The sequence below is a fragment of the Cebus imitator genome, unplaced genomic scaffold (genome assembly GCF_001604975.1).
Source record: "Cebus imitator isolate Cc_AM_T3 unplaced genomic scaffold, Cebus_imitator-1.0 Scaffold365, whole genome shotgun sequence".
Lineage (NCBI taxonomy): Eukaryota > Metazoa > Chordata > Mammalia > Primates > Cebidae > Cebus > Cebus imitator.
In genome coordinates this window covers 549,892-565,215 of record NW_016107680.1, presented here as the reverse complement: position 1 = coordinate 565,215, position 15,324 = coordinate 549,892, and the positions used below count along the sequence as shown (strand labels likewise).

General features: G+C 46.5%; 1 protein-coding gene across 2 annotated transcripts in view; it reads left to right on the top strand.

The window, feature by feature from the left end:
* The first annotated feature begins 650 nt into the window (after positions 1 to 650).
* Positions 651 to 15,324, top strand: part of IRF2 (interferon regulatory factor 2) — an 89,443-nt gene continuing 74,769 nt past the window's right edge. The window contains exon 1 of one of the 2 annotated variants that reach the window (XM_017506896.1): positions 651 to 869. The gene's annotated coding sequence lies outside the window, so the exon portion shown is untranslated. Of the gene's footprint in view, positions 870 to 1,213; positions 1,269 to 15,324 lie in introns of those variants that run through there. The other variant, XM_017506897.2, reaches the window with a different exon arrangement.

Genomic DNA, 15,324 nt, shown 5'->3' with positions numbered 1-15,324 from the left:
GAGCGCAGCGCCAGGTGGTGTCAGAGAGGGCGGCGGCCCCTCCAATGGTGGCACCCCCTCCAGTGGTGGCACCCTCAGCCGCGGATAGCGTTCCAATTCAGTAAGGACACCACTAATGCTGTCCTTTCGGTGGACGGCTCCTTTTATTCCTTGGAGGTGGTCAGTGGGACAAAACCAGTTTTCATCCTAAACACTTACACCAGCCCTGCTAACCGGATGGTCAGAGCCCCCTGCCTTCGCCGGATGCCCTCCGGGAACCTTCAGGCCACCCTGAGGATGGAGAGTCGGGTGTCCACGTTCCTGCCCCGCGCCGCGGGCCTGCGCCCCCCGCCCCGGACCCCGACTCGGGCGTTCTAGAGGCGCGTGCGGGCACCCCTGGGTGCGAGCCACGGACTCACGAACCGCCGCTTGTTGCTCCTGCAGCCGCGACCTGGGGAAGCGAAAATGAAATTGACTTTTCCGAGAAATGATGAAAGCGGCGCTGCCCGCCAATGAACGGCGGCGGCGAACTTCCGCACCTCCCGGCCGGGCCGCTCGCGCCCTCCCTCCGCCTCCACCTCCCGGTTGCACAAGCTTGAAACAAACACTGGGGAGGAAGGGCGGAGGGAGGAGGGCGGAGAGGGGAGGCGAGGGAGGGAGCGCGGCCGGAGGAGGGCGGGGGGTGGGGGGATTTCCAGCCGCGGCTCTTCGCAGTTTCCTCTCCTTGTTTTGCTTTCGATCTGGACTGTTCTCAGGCAAGCCGGGGAGTAACTTTTAGTTTTGCTCCTGCGATTATTCAACTGACGGGCTTTCATTTCCATTTCACACACCCTAGCAACACTTATACCTTGCGGAATTGTATTGGTAGCGTGAAAAAAGCACACTGAGAGGTAACATTTTTCAAATAATAGTTGTGACTGTGCGTGTGTTTCTCTCGAGGGCATGTTTCTGGAGACTGGGGGGGGGGGGGCCGTGTGTGTCTGAGTGTCCTGATGGCTTGACACGGTGTTTTGCAGATGGGAAATGCCTTGGTTCATAAATATTAGTACCGGTTTTTGGAGGAACAGTCGGCGAAATTATGGGTCATCTGATTTTAGGGGAAGCAGGTTCTGCTGCTGTTGCTGCTGCCACTGGGGCTGCTGAGGCTGCGAGGAGGAGGAGGAGGTAGAGAGGGAGGAGGAGGAGGAGGAGGAGGAGGTCGGTGGAGGTTTAATTTCACTTTTGGATTTGCAGATGCGGAGAGGTGGCTCCATGGACACAGACCTGCTGTGTGTGCTTCTGCGTCCCAGGTGTTGTGTGTGGGGGTGCAGGTCCGCTGGAGTCGGGCCTCATTTAAAACAAAATTGTGTGTGCGTGTTTGTGTGTGCGCGTGTGTGTGCAGCTACCGCCGCCAGCGGATCCGAAAGAGGGGAGTGGGTCCTCCTCGGTGCCCGCGGCGGCGCCACTCCAGGCTGCCTCCAGAGTCCATCAGCAGGCACCGCCGCCCGCCCGGCTGCCCGCGCCCGCGCCCCGGCCGGGAGGGGCGCCTCCAGCCACCACCAGGGGAAACTTGCTGGGGCGCCCCGCGGCGGTCCCGGGGCTCGCCCGCCCGCCGGGCTCGGGGTCGGGGCGCGGGCGTCGGGTGCCAGCAGCCTGGGCGCGAGGGCGGGCTCCGAGCCGGGCCTGGCCGACGCGCCCCGCTTCCTGGGGGCTGGGCCGCCGCCGCAGCCGCTCGGAAGGGACGCGGCGTCCTCGTTCCCGCCGGCCAGCGCCCGGCCGGGCCCTGGGGCTTTGTCACTGCACTTGCCCCGGCGTGCAAGGGGCTCGGGAGGCGCGTCCCGCGAGGGCGCGGCGCCGCGGGGTCAGCCGCCCGGGCCGCGGCCTAGCGCCGAGCGCCCCCGGTCCCCGCAGGCGCCCCCGGCCCGCCTCGCGCGCTGGGCCTGACCCGCCTCGGCTACGGAGCGGCCGAGGTGGGGGCGGGGAGGCTCCGGGGACCGAGTGGCGCCGTGGGGGCCGGCGTCCCCTCGGGGTCCCGGGGCGGGGTGGGGACGCGAGTGCCCGCCCCGCGCCCTCCGACCCGGCTCCGGCCGCCGGGTGACATTCGCCCGCTGGCCGAACGTGGTTGGTGCAAAGCCGCGGCCGCCACTTCCTTTCCGCCTCGCCGGCAGGGCTCGCCCACCGAGTGAAGCCGGCCGCGGCCAATCGCGGCGTCCGCTGGCTCCCGGTGGCACGGCCTGGGGGCCGGCGCCCGCGAGGGCCGGGGAAGCCGTTCCAAGTTCCAAGGGTCGCGGGTGTAATTCCTGCCCCTCCCAGCGCGCGCCGGCGACTCCTGGGCCGCCGGTCTGGGTGCGTTTGCCACCCTCTCCTCCTTTACCCTAAGAAGCGGGGGAGGGGAAGGAGGCTGGCAGCCCGGGCTGGGCTGGAGGGCCGCAGCAGGGCACCAGGTGAAGCGCGGGTCAGTCTGTGTGGGCAGGACCCTGGCGATCGGCTGCGGGTGCGATCCCGGGGACCGGCCGCCCTGGTAGCTGAGACGAGCGAGGTGGCGTTCGCTCATTTCTAACCCGGTACTGTCTGAAACTTGGGGACGTCTTCCCCGCCCCCTCCCTCTTCAGCCTCCTCCCTCCGGTTGCTCCTTGTCCTTGGTTATGGAAGGAGAAAACGCAGTCGTTCTAAATGAGGAAAAGTGCTGCTGGCATTCGTCTTTAGCCGCCGGCCTCCCTGTGGCTGGGACTCGGTCTGCTTTTGATGAATGGCCAGGCGGGATGGAAGATAGTTAGATTTCCGGTTGTGGATTTTCAGGAATCGCCGAGACTGCTGTCAAGACTACAGTCATTTACTAGTTTTCGTATAGACTGCAGGTTTTCTTTGAACTGAGCAGTTCAGTTTTTGGTGCTTAAGGGCAGGGACACGCAGGGGTCTGGGGTTAGGCCAGGCGGTGGATGGTCATGATGCCAGGCAGATGCAGTTATCCCTACCAGGCCCCGAGGGTGACTCTGTTTAACTTCATCGTGCACACAGGTTCAGGATTCGCTGATTTCCCCAACTTTCCTTTATTCTTGTTTTAGGGGGAGAAGGGGCAAAAATATAAACCTAAAAAACCCTGGGAAAACGTGCCTTTTCTGAGGAAACTTCAGCAGATGGAATATTTAAGACTTGAACTGGCATCTCTAGGGGGAAAGTTGGAACATCTATTGATTGATGTGTCAAAGTCCGGAATTTCACTGTAATTACTGAACGATTATAACTTACAGCTTTGCCCGTTGTGTAAGAAATTAGATTTTGCTCTTAGATCCAAGAGTTCTTGTCTGTTATGATTTGTAACTGCTTGTTAAAATTAAACATTTACATATTTGATTCTCAGTGAGTTGTCATTTTTCTGTTAAAGAAAGTTCCAGTCATTTCAGGTTTACTTCCCTGTAAAAATGTCATCGTAATTAAAAGTAAGGATTTATAGTCAAACTGGAAGCAAACCAGGGCAGACACACACTCGACATGAAGTTCTAACAGCCTTGGGAACTATGGTCCCACTTTTGTCCCATTTTCTGAAACACTGTATTAGGCAAATAGTGTACCAGAGTGAAAGACGTTTAAACTTCCTGGAAAAGTGGAAACTTTGGACGTTTCACATTTGCTGTACCTCGATTTTTCTCATGTTACCAAGGATGTTATATTCTTAACATCATCTAGTACAAAACTCTTGTTTTAGAGCATTTTCACATAATACCCTTTTGAGAGTGAAAAACCACTGTACTCTAAAGTGTTTCGGTTCACTTATATGCCTTATATCAAAAAGGGCCTAATGCAGACAAGAGAATTTATGTACACACCCAAATATCCGTAGAACGTCTGTGGTCAGCCAGACACAGTGCTAGCCTGTGTACTCAACTGACAGGGAGAAAGACAGCTTCTTCACACGGCGTTCTACATAGTGACAGTGTTCTGTGTAGTGAGCTGACCACAAACAACAAAAAATACATTCAGTTATTACCTTTCGGGTTTAGCTGTAAGGAGGGTAATAATAATTCTTAACTATATCTCATAGTGTTGCTTTCATGAACAATTGAGATACTGTATATGAGAACATTGCATAAATTACGGCAGTCTTCAAATATGTGAGGCATTAACTTTCAAAATTTTATCAGATTATTCTTAATGTAAAAGGCCCAGATAATCACGACTGGATTAGACGCTGTCTTTCTCGTAGAATTTCCAGCAAGGAGGGATTTTACTTCTGAGCATATATAAATAATGATAAAAGATTAAACACGGAATAACTGTTTCATGTAAAGTATCAAGAAAATATTCAACAGTGAAATCGCGTATTGTCAGAGAATTCTTTCCTGTCAGAAGGAAAGTCAGGTGGTCTCCATGGAGACCAAATGATAGGGAAATAACAGTGATTGGACCAATATATTTTCCCTCTTTAGATCAGATTAGAGAATCTTCCCGAGCCTCTCTGTTTTAGTCTAACTCTTCTTCACTCTTGTGTTAGATCCTTCATTATCTGTCACTGCAGGTGTGCACTGGGCTGATTTTAGCTTTTCCCATGTTTTTTTTTTTTTTTTTTTTTCTTTTGCGACGATCCTGCTCCCACTGGTGGAGACACCAGAGTAAAATGCCAATAGTGGTATTTTGATGTGTATTTCAGATATTTTTTTTTTTTTTTTCTTTTGGTGAGACCGAGTCTTGCTCTGTCGTCACCTAGGCTGGAGTGCAGTAGTACAATTTCAGCTCACCGCAACCTCTGCCTCCCGGGTTCCAGCAATACCTGTGTCTCAGCTTCCCGAGGAGCTGGAATTACAACTGTGTGCCATCATATCGGGCTAATTTTTGTGTTTTTAGTAGAGATGAGGTTTTACCAGGTTGACCAGGCTGGTCTCGAACTGCTGACCTCAGGTGATCCACCCACCTCGGCCTCCTGAAGTGCTGGGATTACAGGTGCAAGCCACCACGCCCAGCCTGCTTTACCATCTTTAGAGAGACTTGGCTCATGTGCATTTAATGAATGCTTACTGTGTGCCCAACACTATATCTGTGACAACATATATGGAAGTAAATTTAACTGATAGTATATATTTATAACATATAATATATAAAATGCATAATATATGCAAGTAAGTGAAATTGTAGTGAAATGTCAGTTATTATTAGTAAAAATTATTCTTTTCATCTGTATGGGACACGATGTGCCTTGCTGCACAGGGGTAACGTCATGTTACCAAGAACATTATGTTTTTCTTCCTAACGTCATCTCATACAAAAGTCTGTTGTTTTTAGAGCATTTTCACATACTATCCTTTTGATAGTGAAAAATCACTTTACTCTAAATGGAGTATCTGGGTTATGCTTCCCTTATCTGCCTTATACCAAAAAGGGCTTAATGCAGACAAGAGAATTTATGTGGACACTAAATAAATATCCGTAGAACATCTATTATAAGCCAGACTCAGTGCTAGCGTCTGTCAGGACCTTCCGCCTCTGCCTGCTCCATTGGTGCCCTGTGTCTGGCCCGAGTGTGATAAGTGGTTGGTGCACAATGCCACGATGCCTAATGCATAGTTGAGGAGTGGCTCTGGTAGGGGGGGTGACTGATGGAAAAGGGGGTGAGGAGGTTCCATCAAATTTTATCAACAAAGAATGATGAATAATATAAAGGATCCAGAATGAACATGAAGCCAGTATTTTTTTATAGAGTACCAAGGAAAACACACAAGCAGGAAATCTAGCTCACAGGTCCCCCTTGTTCCCGGGACTCCATCTGGGGCTTTGGATTCAGAGCAAGCAGCAGGCCTGTAGTCTTGGCATTGACCTTCAAAGATCCCCTGAAAATAATTTTCCCCCTCAGAAGCTCCATCTTCTGACAAACTGTCTCTAAAACAAATTGTGATTATTTAGGAAGACTTCATGTACCCCATTTTTTTTTAGAGTCAAAGTTTCACTCTATCGTCCAGGCTGGAGTGCAGTGGCTTGATCATAGCTCACCTGCAGGCTCAAACTCCTGGGCACAAGTGATCCTCCTGCCTCAGTCTCCTGAGTAGCTGGGACAACAGGCATGTACCACCCGACATACTAAAAAATTTTTGTGTGTAGAGACAGGGTCTTGCTATGTTGCCCAGTCTGATCTCAAACCCTTGGCCTCATGATCCTCCCTCCTCGACTCCCCAAAGTGCTGGGATTAAGGTGTGAGCCACTGTACCCGGCCCTTGTGCCCATTTTCATTGCTCAGAAACACAGATGACTTCCAGTCAGATTGCCTTGAGAAAACTGGTATTAAATCTAGTTGATCTCATTATAGCAAAGGTAGAGACACATGGTGTGTTGGTCAGGCTGGTCAGCTCCGTGTGAGAGAAACTCACCATCCCGTTAGGTTTTCTAAGGCAACTCACCATCCCCTTAGGCTTTCTGAGGCGGTGAAACTAGCCAGGACCCTCCATGAATAACTTGAGGTCTGCTTGGGGATCTAGGGACCCCATGCAATTATTTTAAATGAATAATTGATCTTGTTAAATGTAGTAACCCAGGCAATAGTTTTCTGAAATGCACACATTGTGTTGTTATTCTATTTATTTGTTAATATTTGTTGACAGCCAGCTGTGTGGGAGGCTCTGCAGTGGAAGGTGCACGAACTCAGATTCCTGGAGGAGCACTTTAGCTCTCTAATCACTTCCCCCTTTGGAAGTTTGCACTCTGTAAAATGTGGCTGGGGGAGACAGAACCTATGAGTGTTATGAAAATCGCCTGGGGAAGGGATTTTAGAAATTACTGAGGACCCTTTAGATTTGAGACTGTCTATAGCCCCTTTCCCCTCCTGCCCCTTCCTGCCCGATAGCGAGCCTCTATTCACCACCAGATCCCTGTCCCCCCGTCTCACTCAGGTATGTGGCCAGAGCCAAAACGGAAAGCCACTGAATCAAGTATCTATCTTTTCCTTGGCTCAGATGAAGCCTCTTTCCACATTTTAAAGAGCGCTTTGGACAGAGGCCTGTGGTCACTCTGTTGGCTTTGCCCATGTTGGTCTTTCTTGTCATAAAGAAATGGGACTCCTGCTAAGTTTGTGATATGTTGAATTTTCCTTTTTTTTTTTTTTTTCGAGACAGAGAGTCGCTCTTGTCTCCCAGGCTGGAGTGCAGTGGCACAATCTTGGCTCACTGTAGCCTCCGCCTCCCAGGTTTAAGCAATTCTCCTGCCTCAGCCTCCTGAGTAGCTGGGATTACAGGTGCCTACCACCATACCTGGCAAATTTTTGTATTTTTAGTAGAGATGGGGTTTTGCCATGTTGGCCAGGCTGGTCTCGAACTCCTGACCTTAGGTGATCCGCCCACTTGGCCTCCCAAAGTGCTGGGATCACCAGCGTGAGCCACCACACCCAGCCGAATTTTCCATTTTGAAGAGGCAAGAGGGACTTTGTTTTATTTTGTGTATTTGTCTGTTTGTCCAGGAAGACCATGGAGAATTAGGCGCTTGGTTTTGTTTTGTTTCTGTTTTGGTTTATAGCTCCTTTATCAGTTTAATATTCCCTTTTGATAAGCAAGAAAGAGCGGACTTGACAAAGAATGTCTGTGGATGAGAAACAGAAGGTGTGTGAGGTTCTTTGTCATGATGGATTCAAAGTATTTTTATCCCAAAGGCAAGACTAATTTATTTCAGCAAAATATCTGAATTTAGGATCGGTCCTGTTTTCATTAAATGAAGATTTTTGAGAATTAACTGCTTGCTTTGTAATTTTCATAAATTTCGTTTGGGCATACTTAATAGTCTGTTGCTATCTGCTGAAGGCATTTGATACTCGTACACCTGATGCGATCAAAGGAGAGATGAGCATACATTTTAATTTGTTCCTGTTGAGCATACGTTTTAATTGTTCTTATGAATGTTGGAGTTATGGAAGATCCAAAGAAGTACTCTGTAGATAGAATACACTGTCCTGGTCCCCTAAGCTTAGAATCTTACTTATTTTCCCATTTCATGAGATTGACCTTTCAGATGAGGACGAACTGCATACAAATTGCTTTATTTCAAGTAATATCCACCATGTTATTTTTGAAAGAGTTCTTTTGTCCTTTTTACCCTAACTGTCAGAGAAGATGAGAAAAATGACGGCGGTGATAAGAGAGTGTCTTGTAACACCTAGCATGATGGGTGTGTGGGGTGACAGGGTAGGAATGAAAGGCTGTTGGAAAGTGGGGGCTGGGGGATGGGGTGGTGAAAAAGGAAAGTAAGAATGGTGCCTCCTGGATTCTTGAATGGGAGAGAGTGAAGAGATCCTCAGGCAGGTAGATTTTTCTGTCTTTACACAAATGCCATTGAAGGAGTTTTAGAGGTCGGAGGGGCAAGTAGAAGTTGGTTAGGCGATTAGTAGTAACTCAAGGACCAGTTGAAAGACTGGAGGACCCTCCGCTTCTGACTTTGGGGCTAGAGCTTTTTTTTTTTGAGACGGAGTTTCACTCTTGTTACCCAGGCTGGAGTGCAATGGCGCGATCTCGGCTCACCGAAACCTCTGCCTCCTGGGTTCAGGCAATTCTCCTGCCTCAGCTTCCTGAGTAGCTGGGACTACAGGCACGTGCCACCATGCCCAGCTGATTTTTTAGTATTTTTAGTAGAGATGGGGTTTCACCATGTTGACCAGGATGGTCTCGATCTCTTGACCTCGTGATCCACCCGCCTGGGCCTCCCAAAGTGCTGGGATTACAGGCGTGAGCCACCGCTCCCGGCCGGGTCAGCGCCTTTCATCGTGGGGATGATAAAGGCGGATGGGAAGACTGCTAGGCAGCAGCTGGCGTTCTACTACGAGGATACTCGAAGTCGTGAGTAGTCACCTTAGAGGTGCAGTGATGTTGCTGCATCATGACATTTAGGTTAACAATGGAGCACACACATGACTGTGGTCCCAGAAGATCATATCATACTTTTACTGTACCTTTTTCTATATACAAGTACTTGCCATTGTGCTCCAGCTGGCGCACAGTCCTCAGGGCGGGAACCTGCAGTGCATGTGTGCAGTCTCAGAGCCACCGGCCACACCATCAGCCTGGGTGTGTAGGAGGCCACACCGTCTAGGTTTGTGCGAGGACACTCTGCGATGTTCACACAATGACAGAATTGCTTAATGGTGCATTTCGCAGAATGCATAACTGTATTGGTGCGGACGCATCGTTTGGGGATGGGAAAATGCATACCCACTATGTGAGGTCCTCAACTAAATCTGCAGTTGTCTTTGGAGGTAACCATGGACTCCCAGTTGATAAAATTTATCAGAAATACTGTAATAGCTCTCTTAGGCCCTTCTCCCCCACACTGACCTTCCTTGGTACTGTTTTCATTTTATTTTTAAATTCTTAATACATAACAGATGTACATATTTTCAGGGCACATGTAATGATTTAATGCATTCATAGAATTTGTAAGGATAAATCAATGTAATTGTGCTATGCAGATTATGGGAGGTAAATATGGAATCGGGGAATAGAATGGGCTGATAATGTGTTTTCCTAAAGAACAGACGGGACAAGTTACAACTGAACTATGAATTCCATAACTGGGTAGCGTAGGTCACTGATTTGGGCACTCAGAACTCCACAGTGGCTGCAGTTGGGATTCTACATTGAAATAAACTTTCTGGAATTTACCTTGGTGCTATATACTTAAAGGCTTAAAAATGTTAAGCTCTCTGTTCCAGTAATTCTGCTTCTTGGAACTGACTTATGTGAAGAAACCAGAGATGAGAAGAAAGATTTATGTACAAGGATGTTTATTGAATTAGCTTTTGTTATGCAAAAACTTGGAAACACCCTAAATATCCAACAATGGGGACACACTTGAACAAATAATGGCACATCCAGACAGGACAGGTAGCTTATGAAGCTCATGTTTTCAAGCTACAGTTAGTGATGTGAAAATATTTATGATCTGTGTTGGTTGGGTGGGGAAAAAAGGATATGAAATTGTGCTTCTCATTTTATTTTAAAAACATATGTGTATATTGTGTATTTGAAAAAACCTGGAAGAAAACATATCTTTTTGATAGTAGAATTGTGGGTGTTCAGCTTTTTTTTTTTCTCCTTGAAACATTTTTGTATTTTCCAAATTTAAAACAGCAAGCACAATTACCAGTTACCCTTTTAACCAAAGAATATTCTCAAGACAGTGCTAACAGGTGGTCTCTGCCCTCACGTCTGGTCCATGAGGTTAGAAAGATGCACTGGGCGCTGCTGAGGAGGAGGCTGTGCGGGGGCTGGAACATCCTCCAACCTTCCACCTCCACCTGTGGACCAGCCTCTAGAGCTAGTGCTGACCTAGCCAGGGCTGGGAGGTGCCCTTGTCCTCAGACAGCTGTGGCTCCTTGGTGAGGCTGGGATGTCCTGTTTTGTCAGGAACCGTGAAGGGCTTGAGACGTGATCTCACTTTACAGTTAACGTTCCTTGTCCATATGAATACTGCAGAAATACAGAACTCCTGGGCAGGATAAAAGACTTCCTTGTTGATATTTACAACCAGGGCAACAGCCGGAGTGAGACTGCTGTGCCAGGCCCCTAAACCTTGACCCTTAGGTGATGCTGAAAACTAATGAAATGTAGGTGTGGGTTACACGTTGTAGACAGGGACAGCTGCTCTGTCCAAAAGGAGAGAGAGAAGAAAAAAGGAGAACAAAAAGGAGAAAAATAAAAACCTTAGCTCCCCTGACATGGAATGACAAAGTTCTGGGGATCTTATCCTACCCTTTTAGAATGGGAGACGCTTATGACCTGGGGATGTCTCAAAGTCTGGTTTTCATCCCTTTTGAAATGCACATCCTTACAGAGCTAGGTCTTCCCAGTGTCTTGGGAATCGGTTGGGGCTGAAACTCTTTGGTCCTCTTGAGGACATGAGAGGTTTTGTTATCCTTTTGGAAAAGAGCATTTAATGTACACAAATGGCTACAGATCTAATGCTCATGGTAAGTGAAGTGGCAGATGTTTGTAGGGGGAGTGACAGTGAGTCTTTCCTATCTTCAGGTCCTATTCAGTCCCTGTGTTCATGTCTGTACATCCCCTCTTCAGATCCGATGTGGCTTCTGTCGTCATGTGCCATACATCCCCTACCTTCATGTCATATATGGTCCCTATCTTCATATCCTATTTAGTCCCCATCTTCATGTCCTATACATTCTCTGTCTTCATGTCCTAAATGGTTTCTATCTTCACATCCTATATATTCTTTATCTTCATGTCCTAAACGGTCCCTATCTTCATGTCCTGACTTCATATCATACACATTCCCTGTCTTCATGTCCTATATATTCTTTCCCTTTGTATTGTATTCATTTCTGTATCTTAGCGGGGGCGAAGGGATTTTATAGGAGCTCTGGGGAGTCTGGAAAGAAGTCTGGGAAGTTTTATTTTCCCACACACTTGCCTTTACAAGACCCCTGCTGGAGAACGACAGTAGAACTTAATCAGAGTCTGACCTCTGACTTTTCACAACTGAAGACCTCAAATCTCCAATTTTCATCTGAAAAAAATATTAGAACAGTTTCACTCTCTTTGTGAACATGGAAAGGTTTTTAGATGGCTATGGAAGCAGGATTGGGTGTAACCATTATGAGTTTAGAGGCTGAATGCCGTAGCACATCCCCCCACCAAAGAATATATACCAACATACACACAACATCGTCCAACACAAACATAATGTGAGCGCATGTATAGCTTTAGTGTCCTAGTAGCCACTAGAAAAGTAAAAAGTAGGTAAAATGACTTGTAACAATGTATCTCATTTAACTCATTTTATCTAAAATATTATTTCAGTATGTCATTAATGTAAAGATATTAATGAGATATTTTGCATTCTTTTTTCATAACGAGTACATAAAATCTGATGTGTCCTTTACAACTATAGCACGTCTTAATTCAGCCTAGCCACATTCCAAGTGCACAGTAGACCCATGTGCCTGGCGGCCTCCATCCTGGTTGGTGCACCACAGGGCGTGAATCAAGGTGGGAAGAGAATACAGAGAGAAAGTTTTAGTACAGGGAATAACCCTGGGAGGACTGAAGGAGAGCGGAGCTGGAGTGGTTGTTTCGGTCATAACTGCATGAATTTCCTTGTACCTCTCCCCACAAACCATACCTAATCTCTTCAGCCTAAAACAATGAAATGCTCTGAATTTCTATAGAAGTAGCATACTCTATGTCCCATTGCTAGGGCAGTTAGCTATCTGCATCTTGATGAGATGAATGTTTTCTAGACTCTTGAACTGTTAACGAAAATCTTTGATTATTTGGATTTTTCCATTTGTATCACCTATGCGGTGAGCTGTTAGCCAGGATCCAGCCTGATTTCTTTACATTCCTCACCAGTGTTTGTTTGATACCTTTAAGAACTAGAAAAATATTTGTTGATTCGATTTTCACCTGTAAAGCAGAGGTTGGCTTGGAAGGCTGAATTCCAGCTCAGGAAGGATGGCACAGATCTAGTTTGTACTGAGAACTTAGTGGTATATGAATTGAACACACAAACATTAGGATTGGTCACTTTGCGTTAGGATTTGTCACTTCATTTTAGGGGTTCCACACCCAGAAGGTGAAAAATTGTTTGGTTTTTCTCCTTTGTATCCAGTCCTTTGAAAAATCTCGTAAGTTCATTCCTTTGATGTTTAAGTTCCAATGATGGTACTAATACCTTCTTGTATGTATAAACAAACTATATTTGGTGATGAACTGGAGATAAACATTTGGAAGCTGCTACTTTTTCCATGGGTTCTTTGTTAATAATAACTTTGTTATTAACAAACACAGCCCATAACAACTATGCAGTGAAATTCTTTTGAAATCAAGTATAGTATTTTACAGTTGCCTTCATTTGTTCTCTTTGACTGTAATTGTTGGGTTGAAGCAAGAGACTTATCCGGAGGGCCAAGGCAATTTATTTTTACTGAAGCCTACCTAAGAACTGCTTAGGTAGCTTTTCTCTGCAAGATTAAATGCGACCTTCACGGAACCATGTTAGCAGGGCCAGCAGCTAGAAAAATAAAGACTAAACCAAACCTTCAGCATCGAAATTCCCAGCTGCTCAGCGGCTCAGAGCTTTCCTGATTGCTTTCTTCCAATGAAAACACTGTAGATTAGTTTTAAGTGAATTCCAGTAGGTTTGGGGATTTGCAACTGACAGAAGAACAGCAAAGCATAATCTCACTTTAAAATAATAGTCCTGAAGGTAAATCTTTATTGGCTCTTTCTTGGGATGCTGGGATTTTTGTTCATATGGGAAAACTCAACTCATACACACTGTTTAGCCGACCTTTGAAGGTAAGGCCCTCAGTGTAGGAAGGAAGAAAGGGGACAGAGGAGGCAGATGGCGGCTGGACACCTGGGATTGTGTGGCAGGCCTGCTGCTCCCCTTTCTTCTCTCCGTTGTGGGGGGGTGGAAACTTGGGGAGCCTGCGAGGAAGGCCCCTGTAGGGAATGTAGACCACCTGCTCTTTTCACTATTGGGTGCCGTCATCCTGACGATTGGTGAAGTCAGGGTGAATTGAAAATGTTATAGGAGAGGATTTACTTCTCTTACAGGTGCTTTTGATGCATTACATATTTTTCTTTCTTGCAAGTCATTGCAATTAGGAGATGGGAGTAGAGGAGAGCTTAGCTGAAAGAGTTGACTCTTTTGATCATTCATCCTTTCAGTCATTCATTTAGCAGGTGTTTTTTCAGTGCTATCCATATGTAGAGGGAGCTATAAAACAAAAGAAAAGTCATCAGCTTGGATTTGAGTCAGCCAGGTAGGTAGATGGGCTGCATTCCTCAGCGTTAGCAGCCTAATTTATCCAGATGGAGAAAACGCAGTCCGGCAATTAGGCAGGTAAGATGATGGCTCCAGAAGCAATTTCAGTTATCTGTGAATCCCTTTCAGAGTTCTTCCATGGACCCTGTGGGGTTGTCTCAGAATGTAGGGGAAGCCACGGTGGTAATGTGAGAGACTTTTTTGCCAAGTGTATACATTTTATTAAAAAAAAAAACAACACGGATTCTGAATAGACTGTAAAATAGGCATAAAACAACAACGCATTCTTTTGTTGTTCTTGCTGTTTCTCCGCAATTCTCCCACACAGAGTTTGGAACGTGGAACTGTGGCCTGGTGTCTTTGGTCATTCAGGAAGACTGATGGGCTAAATCCTGCTAATTATCTCCCTCTCTGCTTCCCCTTCCCTGGACTGCAGGACGGCAGAATCAGTTCTGCTGCCCCCCACGGTAAAGTGAAGGAAGCTGATGGCACTCTTGGCACTATTTTTGAAAATTTTATGTGGATTTGAAATAATTTCAAGATAAAAAGGTTTTTTTTAAGGCTTCCCATTAGTGCTTAGAGCTACTGTCGCTTATTTAAAGTAACAGCTTAATAGAGTATATTTGTAAGTTTCTTTGATCCCCCACATCAATCTAAAAGGGATTTTTTGTAGGTCTTTTTCTAGGTAGGTCCTACTTCAGTATCATTTAGAACCCTCTCCCAACAGGGCTTGAGGGGACATCACCTTGAAGGGGAAACTGGCCCTTACTTAGTTTTGAAAATGCCTCATTTTCTCTCTCTCTCTCTCTCTCTCTCTCTCTCTCTCTGTGTGTGTGTGTGTGGCCCCAGTGAATACTTTAAGTTGCCTGAAATTAAAGAATAATTATTATCCATAAAAGCACTGAAGGAAACAACGACAGCAAGTAGGGAATTCATAAATGCATATTAAAGCATTCATTGTGGTGAAATTTACGTAGCAAAATGTACCATTATAATCATCTTAAAGCGTATAATTTGGTGGCATTAATCACATTCACAGTGTTGCCTGAGCAGCACCACTGTCCATTTCCAGAACTTTTTCCATACCTGGATCAGAATCTCTATACCCATTAAACAATCACTCTGCTTCCCGCAGCCCCTGGCAGCCACCATGCTTTCTGTCTGTGAATTTGACCACTCGAGGTGTCTCATGTAAGTGGAATCATACAGTCTTTGTCTTTTGTGTCTGGCTTATTTCACTTAGCAGAACGTTTTCCATGTGCATCCATGTTGTAGCACAATCAGAACCTCATTCCTCTTTAAGACTGAGTAATATTCCCACATTATGTTCATCCATTCATCCGTTGACAGACCCTGGGATTCTTATTAATTTGGCTATTGTGAATAAGGCTGTTATGAAGATTTTATAAAAGTATGTTTGAGTCCCTGCTTTAAATTCTTTCAATTCTCTTGAATGCTGGGTCATACGGTCGTCCTATACTTAACCTGTGAAGAGCCACAAATTGTTTTCCAGAGCTGTACCGTTTTACATCCCTGTCAGCAGTGCTCACAGGTTCCAGCTCCTCCACACCCTCTACCAGCATTCGTTCTCAGTATCTTTTTTTTTTTTTTTTT